The sequence below is a fragment of the Atta colombica genome, unplaced genomic scaffold (assembly GCF_001594045.1).
Source record: "Atta colombica isolate Treedump-2 unplaced genomic scaffold, Acol1.0 scaffold160, whole genome shotgun sequence".
NCBI classification, from domain to species: Eukaryota; Metazoa; Arthropoda; class Insecta; order Hymenoptera; family Formicidae; genus Atta; species Atta colombica.
This window is the reverse complement of record NW_017259251.1, coordinates 163,206-182,377: the sequence shown is the minus strand read 5'-3', so window position 1 is coordinate 182,377 and position 19,172 is coordinate 163,206. Positions and strand designations below refer to the sequence as shown.

At 32.0% G+C, this 19,172-nt stretch overlaps 1 protein-coding gene across 6 annotated transcripts in view; it reads left to right on the top strand.

The window, feature by feature from the left end:
* The window catches only part of LOC108685840 (A disintegrin and metalloproteinase with thrombospondin motifs 8), a 55,227-nt gene that overhangs the window by 13,023 nt on the left and 23,032 nt on the right, over positions 1-19,172 (top strand). Inside the window, exon 1 of one of the 6 annotated variants that reach the window (XM_018190828.1) lies at positions 9,082-9,147. The exons of the other annotated variants lie outside the window; for them this stretch is intronic. The gene's annotated coding sequence lies outside the window, so the exon portion shown is untranslated. Of the gene's footprint in view, positions 1-9,081; positions 9,148-19,172 lie in introns of those variants that run through there. 6 annotated transcript variants of the gene reach the window in all.

Genomic DNA, 19,172 nt, shown 5'->3' with positions numbered 1-19,172 from the left:
ATATATATATATTTAATGATATATTTTATATAAAGCTTATTTATTCAGGGTAAACATAAATAGTTTTTACATTCATGAGAATATATTTATAGTAGATTCTATTCATCGTTATAACCCTAATCCCTCTCTGGGTTAAGTTATCCCATTTTATAATTACAAAACATAAAATAAATATATTTTTAATTGTATCGGCTAAGTCGGCGAATACATTGGCTACGTTTACGCTTAGTCCACGACGATAGTTATCTTTGTTTAACTTACAGGATAAACAAAGATCTATAATATACGTCGCGGCCTAAATACACAGGATAGGAGGTGCACAGGATAAATATAGCCATTATGTGATTCAAATATTAATTCCGGCAGCTGTCACCTTAAATATTCAATGGCGGAAAAATGTGCGCGACCTTGACACGCGCCTTCCAGACTGCGGATCTCTATGGCGAAATATGTCTTGAGTGACAAGTACTCAGATTATACTAATAGGGTCCGAAGTACGAAAGTCGAATCATCGGAGTCGATCCAAAACGAGAATACCGTGATTGAATGAATAATTAATTAAATTTTTACCTTATATAATTTTGTGATTCTTTCAACAAAGTGAGTTATCCGTAAATGAAAAAGATATGTGAAAAAGTCATGTGTAAATGTCGTCGATGTTACATTTTAAAAGCTAATCTCAAATATTTATTCAACATGGAACATTAAAATAATAATTTAAATCTATGATAATCAAAAGTCCTAAAATATTCCGATTATCTGTACACACATATTATATCACACACTTATCGTCACATAACGGTAAATTGCCTGTTATTAAGAGATTTCACGATAATATCTCCTTTCAACAAGAAATTTTCATTATTATTCTTGAAAAAGAATTGTTTACTTACCGCTATCGTAGAAATTGTGCAACTAGTAGAATTTTTAGTCAAGAGAATAGTTGTGTAACTTTAAATAACAATGTTACATAAATTTATTCTGTTTCTTATATCAAAAGAAAGATATCGAGTCGATTCGGTTGCTGCACAACTTGCACAAACATTAATCGCATAGTTTTTAAATGCGATTGGTAATACAATTGAAACACGCTTCAGTTTAACGATAATTATTTCATTTATGCATAATTAATTCTTTAATAAAATTAATTTAAAAAGAATAATTCTTGTTATTAGATTAAATTAAAAAGCAATAAGATCTTTTTTTTTTAATCTTTTAAGATCTTTTAAGATTCTTTTTTTCTTTATTTCTACACATGAGATATAATTTATATAATTTATACAATTTATATATTTTTTACAATTTATTTTTGTGTGCAATAATGGTTCTCTCTCTTCTTCTTGTTTCTTCAAGTAGTACGTAATAATATAACATTATTTCTTCTTATTTCTTTTTTTAAATATTATTTGTGACGACCAAGGATTGCTATATAATCTTAACACACAGTTTTATATTTCTCGAATATTTTAGCATGCAGGTATATATATTTATCGATCAGAAATAGTTCAAATATCACGATTCATTAGAATGACAGGGTTAATTTGTTATCTTAGTATCGAGATGCGAATTATAATTTGCACATGACAAACGATTGATTCATTGCACCTTGTATATAATGTAACGTGTCCTTGATTGCGAGGAATTGCCAGTATCTTATATAGCGAAGGGAACAATCGTGCCAAGCGATTTTCTATATTTCAGGTATGTGGACTTATTAATGTTAACGTAGTTCAAATAGGTCTCACAGATATCATAAGCATCCGTCTATGTTCAATCAAGCGCGAAGACCTATGGGGGTCACGTTTTTACATGGATAATTTTGTTCCATGTATTTTACAATTTTAAAACTTTTATGTTATTATGCCACAAATATCGTAAAAACATATAAAAAATTAATACGCAAATTAAGTAATACACTAGATATTACGATACGGTTAAATGAAAACTTAAATTGAAGTCATATCCTTTTCCATCAACGTAGATTAACTGTAATCTCGATTCAACTTATTTTTCTTCTTTTTCTAATCTTTAAAATTGGATCTTTAGAATTAGATTAAGTTTAATCACATTGATGGAAACGGGCATCAGATAACAGTTACCGTTAAGAAAGATAAATCCGGATTTACGTTGACTATAGGAATTATGTAATTTATGTTTTCCTACCTAAATTCGAGATTAGAATAAAATCTCTTCGATACCGTTATTCATATACGTTCTATATTCGTCTAGATTAGAGATTTATATTCGTGTGATTACTCAGCAAGAATTCTTTGAAAAATTTATCAAAAAAGATTGCAGGCACTCAGTCAATTATATATGTGCAATCAAAATTAGCAGATCGTAATTTTTATTTTTCTTCGTAATGGAGTAATCATCAGTCCGACACATCACTCACAGTCGCGTGGTTAATGATCTTTATTTGCAAAAATACGTGTGCTATTTATTTATGTACACGACGCGCTTTACAACTTTGACCTGGATTTAAGCAAGGATTTAAAATGCACCAGTCAAGAAAAAATGGCCACGTAGCGGCAAACATTCTTGCAGTGATTATTATTTTTATGTACGGTCTTGTCTGTCATTATTACTAATAGCCCCGTCGTTACAGCGTCAGTTACATTTAGAGGTAGCACTTGCAAGTGGAACTTTAATGTACAGCTGTTCCACAGAGTGGCAGTTCCACGTTTGAATCATCACAAATATCACACGTCGTTCTTTATATCAAACACACTTATTTATATATGTGGACAATTTGATAAATCAGTGACTTTTCTAAAAGAGACTATGTTGAAAAATAAATCGAATTTTGGTAAAAAAAAAAAAGAAAAGTAAAAAAAGTCATTGATGTATTAAACTGTTTACGTGTATTGACAAAGAGATAAATGACAATGAAAAAAAATCAATTAGATAAAAATTTACAATCTCATTTTGAGAAAGATATTGCAATGAATGACAATTCGGAAAGAACAATTGGTACAAGAAAGTCTTTTTTCTTCTTGTTTATAAAGGATTATATTTCTTTAAAAAATTTAGTAGTTCTGGGGCAATGACCTCAACATCTGAAACTATGGAAATGCGTAAGTCGACAGAGATTTATTCTCGCGCCACTAGCCCGACGAATTTTTCGTGCGTGTCACGTGTGTGTCGGCTTATCTACATACCAAGCTTGACTTTTTTGAGTCTTCACTTGGTGAGAAGATCCGAAAAAGATTTCCATTTTAGATTCTTGGCACAATTCGGTGATGATATAAGCCCCAAGTTCTTCATTTTCGTGCATCTCATGTCACGCGCGTAATTCGTGAATGTATACAGAGTGTTTGTGAAATATATATTCTATAGCCAGTATTCATAATCAGTTCTTATATTCAAAACTTAAATTCTGTCTTGAGATATCATGAACCAATCAGAGGGCCACATTAGTATCTTAACTCTAACAAGTCAATTCATGGGTTCAATGTACCCTATGCGATTTTTTACATTGCTGTAACTTTGTTATAATATAATTTGAAGATTCGAATTGAGGCTGAAAAAAATAACTGTTTACGTTTCATAGATATGATAAGCTTGCAAGGATATTTTTTTGCATTATTCTCAATGTGAAAATAGTCGAAAGATCAAAGAGAATATTTGGGACCCACACGTGACCAGCTTGTAAGTTTTCGGCGTTCTGAGGGTATCCCTTTATTTTTTATTAATATATATGTTTACTGAATTTCGGATAGTAAAAGTAAGTACACGAAAATGTAGAAGTAAAAAGAATTATTTCACTATAATAAATAGTAGAAATTTTATAATCTCTGTCAGTCTTCGGAGATCGCTCAGCCGAGACAGATGTATTGCTTTAGAATGAGTGTTGTATCATCCTCTAAACTAAATTCTAATAATTATATATACTATACTTAATTATACTTAATTATACTTAATTATACTATACTTTATATATACTATAATAATTATATATACTATAATAATATTTATATATGTACAATCCTTTATTTATCATTTTACATTGTTTAAATAATAAAATTTTATTTATTAATTGTAAACTTATAATATATAGATTTTTCAAAAATGTCGATCTTCGCTAGTTCAAATAATTATATTTTTGGGCGATTCATATCATATTTTTTTTTTTGTTAATCTAAAGAACCAACTAAAAACATCCTACGGGTTTTTGCTTAAACATTAAATTTAAAAATTTGAGAATTTTTTATCCAAAGTAGTCATTTTTTGCGAATTTTTCCAATAAAATTTCTTTGAAGCATTGTAATTAATTGAAAACAAAATATTATTTATTTGATTCATATTTCTCTCTTTGTCTGACTTCGAGTATATAAATGTTACACGTTTTAAGCTAAAAAATACGTAATCAAGCTAGAGATATAACGTGATAAAATTACAGGGTTTCACAAACTCTGCTGCGATCGGGAAGGTAACCAAAAATAACAATGATTACTAGGATTAAGACATTACTTAAGACGGTCTTGAAATAAGAACTGACTATGACCGATCTTAGTATCTCGTCGGTGGTTGCACTAGACCTGTTCTATTTAACTGAACTTTTGCACCAGTTCAGCTAAAAAAATTGAATAAGTAATAGAATCAAATTCTTATAAATGCGGAACCGATGTGCTTTGTGTTACAAGCGTGCTTTGTGTTATTATTACTGAGATATTAATTTATTCAAAAATTTATCGTAATTTAAATATTTCTTTTTTTTGTCCGAAAGGATGAGAATCCGATTAATTTTTATCTTAATTTCTTGGTGATTCGAAAGTTTCTTACTCCTGAGCTAATCTTGAATGTATCTTTTATCCACCTGTTTAATTTCTCTGATCTGTGTCGAAATCCGAATGTATGTTTTGTGTACACTCTGTACAAAATATGCGTATGTCAGTTGGCACGCGTAGATTCGTTTCATCATGTTGGTCTGAATTCTGACTCGAACTGCAAATCATTGTGGATACATCATGGTTTATGATATGAATGCAGGTCAAGGCTGAGAACCGCTGCACCAATTAAAAAAAAATACTTTGCCGTTAGGTGCGAAGACATAATAACAGTTGTCGTAATTAATTTAACGTGCAGGAAATTGATAAAAAATACCGTATACAGTGACAAACGACTGGCGCGAGCCTCTTTTTTACGCTATCGTTCGTCGATCGCGTCGGATAGTGATTCGCCAAAGTACAAGTTTGCCCGTGAGGAAATTAAAATTTATTTATGCAAATGCGGTCTGATACCCACGTGGATTTACGGAAATATGTGTGGAAAAATAAGAAAATTGAAACTAATGTGAATGTCAATGTTGAATGTTCGGCTGTTTTCTTCTACTCATTCGCATACGTGTGCTTTATATTAGCGTTTTTGCGAACGTGTGCGTTTATATTTATATAAAAAGATGATGCAATTAATTTCTCCGCAGTTTACGTAAGAATTTAAACAGTGACATTTAATTTTTGTCTATGTCCCGTGGCGAACATATAAATAGCACCGATAACACTTCTTTTATAATTTAAAATGTTTCCTCCTTTTTTTATTTTGCAAAAACAAAATTGTTGTGATGATCGAGATCTTGAATTATTATTCTTTCAGACATGGGTTTGTAGAATCTGTCCCTTATACTAGGTAATTTTTAATTTTAATTCTTGTCTGCTCTAATAATTTTTTAGTGATAAAATGTTTTTCATTTATCACAAAAAATTATATTTAAATTGTGAATTTTTTTAACGAAAACAATAGGAAAAAAGTCAATTTCTTTTTCTTTTCTTTCAACACGAGGCTGCGTGGCTATTAGCTAATTTTTGTACGTATTGCGTTTCCCGTGTTCGAATGTTGAAAGAATTAACTCGTTGTTGACAATCACAACGAGAGACACCGGTGTGTCACCGGTAACGCTCAATGTCGTCATTATCGCACGGTCTGAAAGCGACATTTCATTATGCGTTAGGTACATATCGAGTGTTTCACACTACCATCCTAATTGTAATCTGCTGACTGAAGAGATTAAACAGTGGCGTTACCGTCGATAGCTTCTGTTTCGTCATCATGTCGGGTAAGCCATGTATTACGTTGATTAACAGACATCCGGAATTGTGTAAAGAAATGACGTGACTTCGAAATTTAATTTCTTCTTACAACGACTGAAGGATAATTCTAAGATAGATAAATAGAGGGGGAGAGAGAGAGAGAGAGAGAGAGAGAGAGAGAGAGAGAGAGAGAGAGAGCGCGGTGTGGTTTTCCTCGCACAGTTTTTTCCCCATTAATATGAAAAAACATGTAAAAAATTGCTATATTGCTTTTGATTTATATTCTTCAGAGTCTAAATTATTCACATAATATAAAGAAAGTGATCTATTTTCAGGATATCGAATACCTATATTATCTCTGTTCTGCATACTCCATTAAATAATCGAATAATCTATTGAGATATCTATGAGAAATTATAGGTTGGTATTAGATAATTTCGAAAGTCGACTCGACAGGATTTGCAGATATCTAGGAAAAGAAGATACGAATATTATTACTCATAAAGTAGAATATAGTATAAAGTACTCATAATGTAGACACTCAAGAATGTACGCTTGGGTGAGAGAGAACGTACTTTGTACATCGCTGCGTTTGGAAAAGTATACATCAGCCGGTTTAAAAAGAACGAGACGGCGCGAGAGGCTATACCATGTTGCTTTCCGACTCGAGTCACGGTCGAAGTGAAATTGGTGTTGGGAACAGCGTTGCGAAATATGCATACATACTTAACTCAACCTACTTTAAGGATCGGTCTAGTTCGATACAGGTCAAGGTTGTCGCATCGCGATGACAGACCCGCAGTAACAACGTGAAATTGATCCAATTGATGCGACGACGATAAATGTGAAACGAGGCGTCGAGTCGAGGTTGATTGCTATTAAACATTCGCGAGTTTGACCACGCCTGAATCAGAGAGAGAGAGCGATGGAAATAATACAAAATGGATCAATGAGAATCGAGTTGTTTCGAATCCTGGAATTTTCATGTTGTATTTTCGTGATACAATCAACAAATTCTCGTTTTACTTGTATAACTTCGCGATTACTTGATTGCTGCGAACAGCTCGAGGCTTAATTAGATTTCAAGTTCTCAATAGTTCGCGATTTTAACCTTTAAATAAGTAGTTGGTTTAAAAATACCCAAATTGGAATATTCAGAACATCACAAACAAATTTTTAATTTTATAGCATAATATTTTAACTACTATTATATTTTATAGTTAAATTTTTTTACATTAATTATACTTTTGTAGATAAGATAAAGAAATGTAAAAATAATAAATTTCAAGATTTTTGGGCAGTTGGACAATACTTTTTATTTTCCTTTTCTAGAATAAGATTTTAAAGAAAGAAGATAAAAAAATATTGTACCACTCCATCTACTTACTTTTTTAAAGGTTAATGTCCGATGGCAAGCGACGTTTTAAAATTTTTTAATTGTTTTTTACAAACTTTATTTTGAGCTAAATTTTTTCCAGAAATTACTTTCAAAAGATTTATCATCACTTTCGCGTTACATTGATAAAATCTAAAAGTTGCAGCCATCAATGTAGTAACGAATGTTACGGGCGAAAAGGATTAATCTCTTTATTTTTTTTTTTTTTCAAAGAAATCATAATTTTTCTTTTGTACATTCATGTTTATTGTAGTAAGCGCTAAAGTGCGCGATAGAATCGTACGTAAACAGCGTAACGTCGAGTCAATTCTCCGTGTAAACGCGTGAACTAATTTCTGCCACATATCTGTCCTCATTGCCGAGGTCTTTAACATTGCACAAACAACGATTGCACCGTATCGCGGGCTGAAAACTCTATTCCCGAGAGTGTCCTTGCGTAGATAGGTCCCGCATGAGTGACTTCTGCATCGTTGCGTATCTTGCATAACGGCGAGGCGCATTACGGGCGTACAGCAATCTGCCTTGTGCTCTTCCCCCCATAGAGGTGATGACTCCCCATTGACAGCTTTTACGCAATCGAAATTTCTCTGAAGCCACCCGATTATCGAAAGGTCACTTACCTCTTGCACAAAGTAATTACGTTCGTTCGTTACACGCGGCGTGGCATATTGACCATCTGAGAGGTGATTAGGCGCGTTACGTTAACGTACCGATAGTAACATTCGCGGAAACTAATCGCACACAGTTGCCGATATAATTATCGCGAGAAGCCGCTGAGAGATGCATTATTGCGGATATACCGTAAATTAGCTTACGGTACATCTCGTTATCTTTCGCCACTGTTGTAAGTGAGAAAAATGGAGTAATCTGTAGCCGCGGGTAACTAGTGGAAAAGACAGGTAGAAAACACGGAATATTCCGTGAATTGCGGAAGAATGCGTTAAGACGACGATATTATGCATGTTAATCGACTCTGGCAAACACGCGATGTGAAATACACTTGATGATTATTTTGTGTAGTTTGCAGAAAAAAAGAAGATAGAAGATAAACACTTATCGCAATCGAATAGCTCGTAATTATAAAATATCTCGATGGAATCTCAATATTAATGGCGCGCGCTTCGACAAGTTTTTGGTTAATTAAGATAAAAGTAAAATGGCAAACTTAAAATAATTTCTCGATTGCGGGATAGTGAAACAAGTTTTTTCTCACGCTCTTCTTCTTCTTTTCTTTTTTTGTCTTGGTAATTAATTCTAAACGCGTTTGGCGCGAGGATATGAGGCAAGAACACCGCGAGAATCTAATTAGAATATTATTGATTGGTTCGTAGAACACCGGGGAAATTGCCAATCGCGGCGACTTATGTCCTATTGTATGGTTAAAAGCAATCAGCTCAGAAGAGAAAAGAGAAACAAATCGCTTTATTGTGCCGAGAGCGCAAACGGGTAGAACCAGTTCACGTGGGTGAAAAAAAAACATACACTTTTCACAAATACTATATCATTCCTCGGAGTCCGTCGTCATCTATCTCTTGGAAATTATTGTCATGCGCAGTGGGTGATGTTTTAGATCACGTGTTTCACAAAATATAAAACCATAAGAGCACATATATAAGTAATAAGCCTGACAGTTCGTGATAGTGTCTTCATGTCAGTCAATCCAACTTGGATAGGTCTCTCCCGAAGTCTTCGACTCTACGTCGCATGAGCATCGTCAGCTGTGTGAGTCAATTTATACATCTCATCACGTTCATTACGCACTGATTACTTTACATATATATACATAATAATTCAATATCATACATCACCGGAGTGATGTGAGTATGTTTATTAAATCTCAATCTCGTTATTGAATTACACATTATTATTCTTTGTGACGATTATAATAATGTAAATAATCCTACTTTTAATATTAATGAAAACATTTTAAAAGCAATTCATCACATTTTCAATATATTATTATACTTATTATAATATATTATATATTATTATACTTAACTAATTTCATCAGTGATATTTCAATAAAATAATTTTTACTTCACATAATCTTAGTTTCTGATTCTTGATAATTTGAAATAAAAAATAAGATTTGTTACTTTTTCTCGCGCGTTTCTAATGCTCGTTTCTATCAATGTACGTAGTTTAATTTTAATCTAATTCTAAAAATTAGAAAAAGATGAAGAGTTAGTTGAACCAAGATTAAAGTTAATCTACATAATAGAAACGAACATAAAAGACTCTTTTCAAGTACGTGTAACTTAAAAATGTGTGATTATTCTCTCTGCATCTATATTAATTTATTTTAATTAGTTAAATAATCCATAGATAAAAAATATATAATCTGAAATATTTTGTACCTCTATCAAGTCCATATCTTCTTAATTAGAATTCTCGTCTAATCTCGAAATAACATTGAGACTTATTAATAAATTTTCGAATTACGAATTGTTACAAACAGACATAAAAAGTTATGATTTACATATAGTTTGCCACTGATCGTCTGAATGGCTCAAGTTTCGATGTGCGTTCAAGGCAAACTTGGCCATTTTTGAGACGCGAAAAAAAGACAGAAGTATTAAATGAGTGAAACATTTTGAGTGTCACTTACATCAAATATCGTCACTACCATCATTAATTAAATTGTTGACACAAACAATTGTATGTTGTAATTGATTTTTGCTGTGAATGAAGTAATGATGAAGCAAACTTGTATTCAGTTTGTGTAAAAAGACGTAAAAGTAATTGCATCGTTCGGTCTAAAGTAACAGAGTTAACGAACAAGTAAAAAGTTTGATTCAAAGTCAGAATTAGGTAAAGCATGAAACGGAGATTTTTATCTCTCTTGCTAAACTCGGCCTTGCGTATGACGCAAGTTGCACAAACGATTCAATTATAAGATTTGGATACGGTAAACTTTTGATTTACAGATGTTTAGATAAGTCATGAAAACAATATTTGCAATTGATCGAATTAATCAAAAAGGTAAATCGTGATAACCTTAGAACGTAGAACAAATATTTTGAAACACGGTTGGGGATATTCGTGCAATGTACTGTGCACAATTGCTAAATGTCATAAATGCACGATATTCTTATATAAACGCACAGTCATTTATTTCATTAAAGAGAAAGCTTTGTCGGCCCACACGAAATATACACATTGACTTGATTTATATAATGATAAATCGCACGATATGAACGACATATCTCAAGTTACATGTTTTTCATTGTTTTCTTTAAAATTCTCGTGATTTCTACTATTCTGAAATTATATGACAGGGGGAGAATTTTTATGTTCTTGTCCCGGGTGTAAAATTAAATTATAGCTCTTCTATATATAATAAAACGCAGCAAATTGCTTCGATGCTAAATAAGACCGAGATATCTTGCAGATGGCACTTTTCCACCAAACGCAAGCAACCGGTCTGTCTGAATTTGTCATCAATAAAAAGACCAGATAAAAACAATATGATAATCATATGTTTTCACGATCCTCAGACAATTTGGTGCCTGTTCAGACTGCGCGCGATTCCTTTTCTTTCTTTTAAATGAAATAATGTTTGTCTCTCGTTGACTAACTAATAAAGAACACATAGAAACTTTTACCGTACGATCCATGACGCATAGAGAAGACAAAGTTACAGGCGAATGTATTGATGCTGTTTTTTTTTCAACCGACGCGTCTCCGGTATCGTTTTTTTGCATGTATCTTTCTCGAAATTCATGGAACTGGGGTCGTCCATCGGTCGTATCGTCGATATAGCGTCAACCAGCAGTAAAACCGGCAAAATCAGTGTTTAGTCACCGTATTTTCATTAGAATATGCCTTACCTTTTTCTATCACATAGAGGATCATCGTCGTATATACATGCAAACCGGTTTTAATGAGATTTGCAAATTTCGGTGGCATTAACCACGACATTCATTGACTCGCAAATTGTTCAATGGAACTTGAGATAACGAATTATCTTGCTTAATATATTATACGACGACCCAAGAGCGTGAATAGTAACTTAGTCTACTGTTCATCACGCTCTCGAAATAATATATTGTAAAAATATAAGGGATAATACTTTTTATCCGAAACTTATAATAATTCTTTTATGCAAAAACTTTGTTGAAAAAAATATTGAAAAACATATTCAAGCGTGTTATTATAATTGCTTAATATTCAATAGTACTGTAAACATGTTAACGCATGCGATATTTATGAATTATACCCAGAAAAAATTAAGCCATCATGATATTTTACAATATTCTTTAGTAACTTAACTTTGAACATTTTGCGACGTTTTTAAAATTTTTTTAAATGCTTTAAAATAAATTTTAAAATTTAATTTCTCAAAACATCAAAATAATTTCGTTAATGTTTTCTTTATAAAAACTGTTACTAAAAAAAATATTAAAATAAAGACAATATCAATATTTTAATAGTTAAGAGAATGTCTTTATTTTAATATTTTTTTCAGCAAAAGTTTTTTTGCAAAGAAAATACTTTGATGCTTTATGAGACTAAAAACTTTCTAAGTTTTTGAAATGTCGCCAATAAGTGTCAAAAAGTTAATTGGAGAGAATTTAAAAAATATAGGCTTAGGCTTTTAGGCTTAGTATCTTTTCTGGATATAATTCAGAGATATCTACACGTTGTTGAAATGATACTGACAACTATTTATAAGGAATTAAGCAGTTATAACGGTGCACATGGATAATGTATGGAGAGATGTGCAATTACGATAAGAATCTAGATTTTAGAACGTTTCTGATTATCTCTCGCATGATTTTCAAAGTTACGAATCATATACCAGTTTTGTGGAACCAAAACTTGGAGAAGAGATCCATAAAAGAATACGTGACACGCACGACTTCCGATTACAGATAAGGTGTTCGTTATTCATCCGTTCGCAGTTTTTTTAACGTCGCCAAAAAGGAATAATCATTATCCTTTTAACGCGTTAACGCTCGCCTGTTCATGACTTAAAAACTATTATACGTGCTATTATTCTAAAAATGTCATAAAAATCAGTTTACAATGATCGAAACTTACCGATTAGTCACACTTACTGCGCTATTGCGCTATTGCGCTCATTAAAATCTCCGTCGCTCTGAAGACTTGTGCAGATCTCGCCAATCACTTGTCAAAGTTTCTGAAGCATTGGGGATTTCAATGCGTGACAAAATGTTCTCCCGTAGTGTGAATCTCTCGATACTTTGTAAAGTGTATACGTATATAAATACTTTCATACTTTGTCATCAGAACATAATGAAGAATTTTATTAATACTTTATTTTGAATATATTAATATAAATACGCTATAAGTTTAGACAATAACGTTAAACTAATTAATTATATTTAAAATTTATTAATTTAAACAGAAGATTTAATTTTTTTGTTAGTAAATACGTATATTTGCTAAAAATTAGAAAGTTAGTGACAGGCACAAAATATCGGATTATAAATATTCGTTAAATAACTATCTGTTAAATAAGTATCCAACTTTCTTTAACATTCTTGTTATTGACATATGCTATCTATGTAGCTAAGGGCAACATATTATTATGAATAATAAAATAAGCTTCCTATAAAAAAATTTACAGCATCCGTATTTTAACCAATCGAAGATAATAATGATTATCATGTGTGTTTATGCAAAAGGATGTAAGTGCAATGCACATCCGACATGCGAGAGAAAACTATAAGGTGACTAAAAATCAAGAAGTCAAAGACTCTTCGAAGGTGAAAGGGAACTCTACCGGAAGTACACTCTTATGTATTTGTACACTAGTCCTCGTCTGAAACGCATTTCTCATATGTTCAGGGAGGTCGATAGGACCTATGTTCTATCTCTTCCTCCCCCTCCCTCCCCCCCTCTCTCTCTCTCTCTCTCTCTCTCTTTGTTTATCTCTCTCAAGGGAACGGTGCACACCCATGATTTTTATAAGACTGATTTCCGGACTCCTTGAGTCGCGACTGACCGTCAATCTGGTCGGACCTGAAAAATGCATCAAGGCGAAGTGGTTCCCATATTGACACTGCCAAGCTGGGGAATGCGCGCAGAATGAAACACAGAGAGGGGCGGTTTCAGTCTGCGAACGTGTCCCTGAGCACCTCGTTCACTGACACGGTCCATGAAATGAAAAGACTTTAAATAATTATATTTGTTATACCTTATCAAATAGAGAACGAATCAAATAGAGAACGAAATTTTTTAAGGTGAAGAAATATTTTATTAATTAATTTATTTTTTAATAAGATAATATTTTTCACAATAAATTTTTTACATCTGTTTTTAAAATACTAATAATCATTATCAAGTCGATGAATCAATATTAAATATAATAATTATTATTTCAACTTTAGTTTATTACTTCAAGTTTGACGGCGGCACATAATTTATATAATTGTGTTTAGAACTTATATATAAAAATATTAGGCATTTTAAAATATAATCTCAACCATTATTTATTTGATTTATTCGTACAGTGATCTAGATTATCTTATCTAGATTATCTAGATTATCTTATTATTGTTTTTTTAATGACTTTAAACATGTAACGTAAACATGAAACGCATGCCATTTCACTGTCATTCACTTATGAGAAAGTGAGTGTTGATCATATAAAATTCATTTAATCGATTTAATATAATTTAAATAAGGAAACACAAGTTTATTTGCTAGGTTTATTGTCTCGAAAAACAGCAACTTCGAAGGAATTAACAAAAAAGAGTTTATTGGAACTATAAAAAGAGAGACCATAGAGCAAGCCACAGAGAATTCACTTTATTTCTTTCAAGTTTCACGTTTATAGATGCGCGCAGTTACGGACCGCAACATATGTACGTACATGCGTACTTACGATATAACACATGATCCTGTCACGATACGCACATCGTTTAAGTGGTTGCTTTTTTGTCGGAAGTAAACAGGTAATAAACCTGCTCAGAAAAATGTATGCACAATTACACATAATAAATAACAAGCATCAGATACAAAGACTTGTTACGATTTTTATATTCTTTTGTATGATATATGCGAGATTTTTCAAGATTGGATTTATGAGATGAAATTTCAAATGAAACGGAAGTTTCCTATACAAAAATTAAATATAATTTATGAGCTAGTTCGTGATTTCTAAATAAAAATTTTCTACGCGTTTGATGTTAATTTATATAGGTTTAAAAAAAGGACTAAAAAAAAAACAATTGATATCCTTTGATATTGAATTATTTTCCGAGGTTCTTCTAAAGTTTATAAAATCTTTTCTACTTTCTATTACACAGAGACTACAGTTTTGATTCGTCATGACTACTCCGTTGTCTGACGCGGCGATGCAATATGACAGTCGCATGTCATATAGAGAGTGTTTTCCTTGATAAACATACCTACAAAAAAATTATATTTTTTGTCGATAAGCCGGAAATGGCGATACTAGACAGACGGCTGTGTAAATTAATGTTTGCAACGACGGAAATCAGTGCCTCGCGGCTGTGAGCGTCCTCGAGAACGACTATGTATTCCAAATACCGCTTATGGCACTGTCCTCTCGTTTAGACCATAAGAGAAAGTCTGCTGAACATGCGTTAATACAGCGAGTGAACCATATTGTACGATGCACGCGCCAGTCACTTGCGAGATGCAATACTTGCGCGCGAAATATTTAATTCTCAAAATCAAGAATGCTTGAAAAAAGTAGATATATGATTTACTCTTTGTCATATATAATTTTATTATTCATATAATTTTCAATGTATAATAATTATTTTTCTATATTTTTTCTTTGCTAAATGTAGCAGAAAATATATAGAATATATAATAATTATTCTTCTATTTCTTTTTTCTATAAAATATAAAAGAAACAATTTAGAAAAATAATTATTATACTGTACAATGATTAATTTTCTATATTTTTTTGCCATGTATAGAATAAATAAAAAATACAGTATTAAATACAATATTAGAGCTATATAATATTGTATATATATTATACAATATTAGAGCCGACGCGAATAGACGGTGGCTCGAATAGACCTAATATTGTAATATTGAATCTAAATTCGTTAGAGCCTTACATCTACCTTCATTACCTTCATTATTATAAAGGTACAGTAATTACAATACAGTACAACAATATGCAAATTGTGTGCTTTTAAAACATTTTTGTCATTGATATCATTAAGACTAAAGAAGAGAGTCATATTGCTTTTTGTGCAGTTCAATATTTATTCAGTTCAGTATTTATCGATCGGCGAACAGAATAATCATTGTTTGATAAAACTCCACTGGCTTGCTCAATACTACCTTATTCAATTCTTGATATCATTCATTAACTCTACCTTCGATCATTACTATATTTTTCTACAGAGATCATTCCTCGAGCAACGTAGATGCGAATTGCTTTAAATGCACTACGGGAACAGACGCTATAGAAGCAGAATTAATCGTTTTGACACAAAAAAAAAAGAAATATATAGTAGCCTTGAAATGCGATACATGTGTCTCATGCGTTGGATTCTTATTCGAGACTCGTCGTCTGGCGCGAGCACTGTATTAAAAACCTGACTTTAATTCTGACGTGACATTGGCGTGTTCTCGAAATATCTTCCTACTTTGCATAATATAATTTTGTCTCGCTTCTTCACTTTTCTCTCTTTCTTTCTTTCTTTTTTCCTCATCGTCGTTGATACATTGATTCGCGAACGTGCATGCAACAACACCTTGTACCACGCTCGATCGCACATCATTGCCGCTTTCTTAGCAGATGAGTATTCAGCAGAATTTCGTGGCGCGAAAAGAAAGCAAAGGGAGAAAATTTGTTTGATATGAATGCATAGAGCATTCTCACGATGAAAAAGGAAAATATATTCGGTAATACATCGAACTCTGGATTCGCGATTACAGCGAAATCGAAAGAGAGAAAGAGAGAAAGAGAAAAAAATTTCGCAGCTATCACATCAAAATATTACACTACATTAATACGATGAATCCATCTCCATTATTTGTAGCTATTACCTTATACTAATATACTTTCCTACTTATCTAAAATACTTTGTCTAAAGTTTCATCATTTGAAAATTAATGTCAAGAGTTTTTTGTGTTATAAGTGATTAAAAATTTTTTCGCGATTTTAGTTAAGAAAACCTAATAGCGAAATCTTGTTTTTTATTTAATTTCAAGTGAACTTTACCTAAAAGAGGAATTTTAATTTCTTAATCAGTTATTGAGATTCAATGTTGAAAATTAAGAAGTTGCGAGAAAGTTAAGCAAAAGTCAATTTCAACTTGATCAAGAAAGCAATAAATGAATTATGCGCCAGTATAATTTTACGATGTCTATATGAAATCCGAGATGAAATCTCAATGGAATCTAACTTGGAAAACATCCGGTATATTGCTAAGATTTATCAAGAACTCGTGAATATAAACGCCACGATGGCGTAGAAAAAATTTATCTCTCAAAGGAAACAAGTTTCCTATAAAAAATCACAGACGATATATATATAGTTTGAATTACATTTTTTTTTAATAATCTACATTTCGTAATGGAATTTATGCACAGCTGAAATTTCAGTATAACGATGTAATAAGTAGAAGCACGGGCTCCGGTAGTCGAGTGATTTCTCACGATACTCGATATATCTCGACTGACATTCTCGCATTCCGGAAGTGGCCACTTTTCTTCCTGCTGTCCATAAGCGTATGATGGACCGAAGGAAAGTCATTGAACGCAAGATTAATCCTATCCTGATTAGTTCACCATTCATTGTATCGCTTTGCGAATGGGAAATGAACGCATTCGCACATCGTAATAAAATTAACGATTCTTCCTTTTTATAAAAGACTTTCGACAAAGTAAATATCATAAATTTACATCGTTCAAAATGTATCGAATCATTTCAATATGGGTAGTAAACTTGAGACCTGTTTAGAAGGCTTGGCACCTATAAAACGAAACTTCCAGGAAACTTAATTTGATATATTATCTTTGCACGCATCTCTCTAACAAAAAATAATACATTATTAAAAGTGACTGAGCTACTATGATAATATTAGTCCAATGACTAACGCCGTCTGAAATAAAACCTTTTAACTTCAATGAAAATCTTGTAGGAGTCATTCTTAAAAATAATAACTTGAAATTCTAAAATCTTTTCGAATAAAACACATGCAACCAGTTAAACATTTATCATTATTACGAGTTGATCCTGTGGAATTTGGTCTACCCATACATTTATTCTACATAATTAATTTAGTGTAAAGTGTATAATTTTTTTGAGAGATAATTACATTCAAATCTTGATGCGGTGCTAATAATACGCAATCTATCTGTTGCAATTCGTAGCTATTGCTCTACATAAGTACAAACCGATTGCATTCTGATATCGCAACGTACGAGTTATACGTTCGGATGTTGCGTTATAGGTGACTGTATATAAACGTTACGTGACATATAGCAAGCGTATAGATAAAAATTTGATATGGCTATCTTGATGACCGCAACTACTTCCCAAACGTTGCATGATCTTTTAACTAATCTGAAAAGAAAGTGAACATGCACTCGGCGATATAAAATCAACTCAATTTTATTCTTCGCTTTCGATTTCCTCGTAAATGGAATCGCGTCATTTGCCTTCTCAATGAGGAAGGCAAAGATTGGCGAGGAATTGCTTTTCGCAATCGAGGTATCCTCCTTTCGTTTTTTCTCTCTCTATTTCTTCATCTTTTCTTCTTTTTCTTTTTCTCTTCTCTCGACCACGTATAAAATGTTAAAACCAGTTGCCCTTTACTTGGTATCTTCAACTTTCCGCGTGTAACGCTGGCATTTATAACCTACAATTGCCGATCATATTAATTAACGTCAAAGAAAGAGAACCAGTACATTTGTTTTGTTCACCTGCAAAACAATAAAATTAGGCGTTACCGCGAACCCAAACTCATGACCCAAATTTATTTCGAGGTCAAATGAAAGGGATAGGTATTCTTTTGTCTACATAAACTGGATTTTTATAACATTTTTATAGGATAATTTAATATCCGTTATTTTCTCACAGTTTGTTCTTAGGATTGTGAAATGCACTTTAGACATTACGCAGAATTCTTTCGTCCACGTAAATTGACTCTCTATTTATTTGGGATAATTTAATATTTATTATCTTTTCATGTAAGTTGTTATTAAATTGATTGCTTTGTAAAAAAATTTCTTTTAGTACAACCATTTTAAGTAACAATAAGATAAGTGAAATGTCACACTGATAATGCAAGCCATCGCCCAAACTCGTTCCTTCAAGGTTAGGAAAAAAACGACATTATATTATTCACGCGATTTCTAGTTTTATAATTTGGCATAAGCGAGTCATCCAAAATAATTACTCATTCTTTTATCTTTTATTACGTCAGTATGTTATTAACATCGTTTTCTTAAATATGTATTAGTTTACGCTTTGCAATTTTTTGCGCGAATTTCTAAATTTGATTTGAAAAAATTAAGCAATGTAAAACTAATTAGTTGTCATACTGAGAACACGAACAATGGCCTAAACTCATGTTTTATTGTTCAGCTAACTTCTACGTGAAAGCATTTTTTTTCTATTCTGACTATATTCTGAACGTTTAGATGTTACAAAGATAACTCTTTTGTATTATATGTAGAATATATTATGCATGAGAATTTTTAATTTTCTTTTGATATAAATATCTTTGCGTAACAATTAATTGTCTTAATTCTATGATGCTACTAGATAAATTTCTATTTAT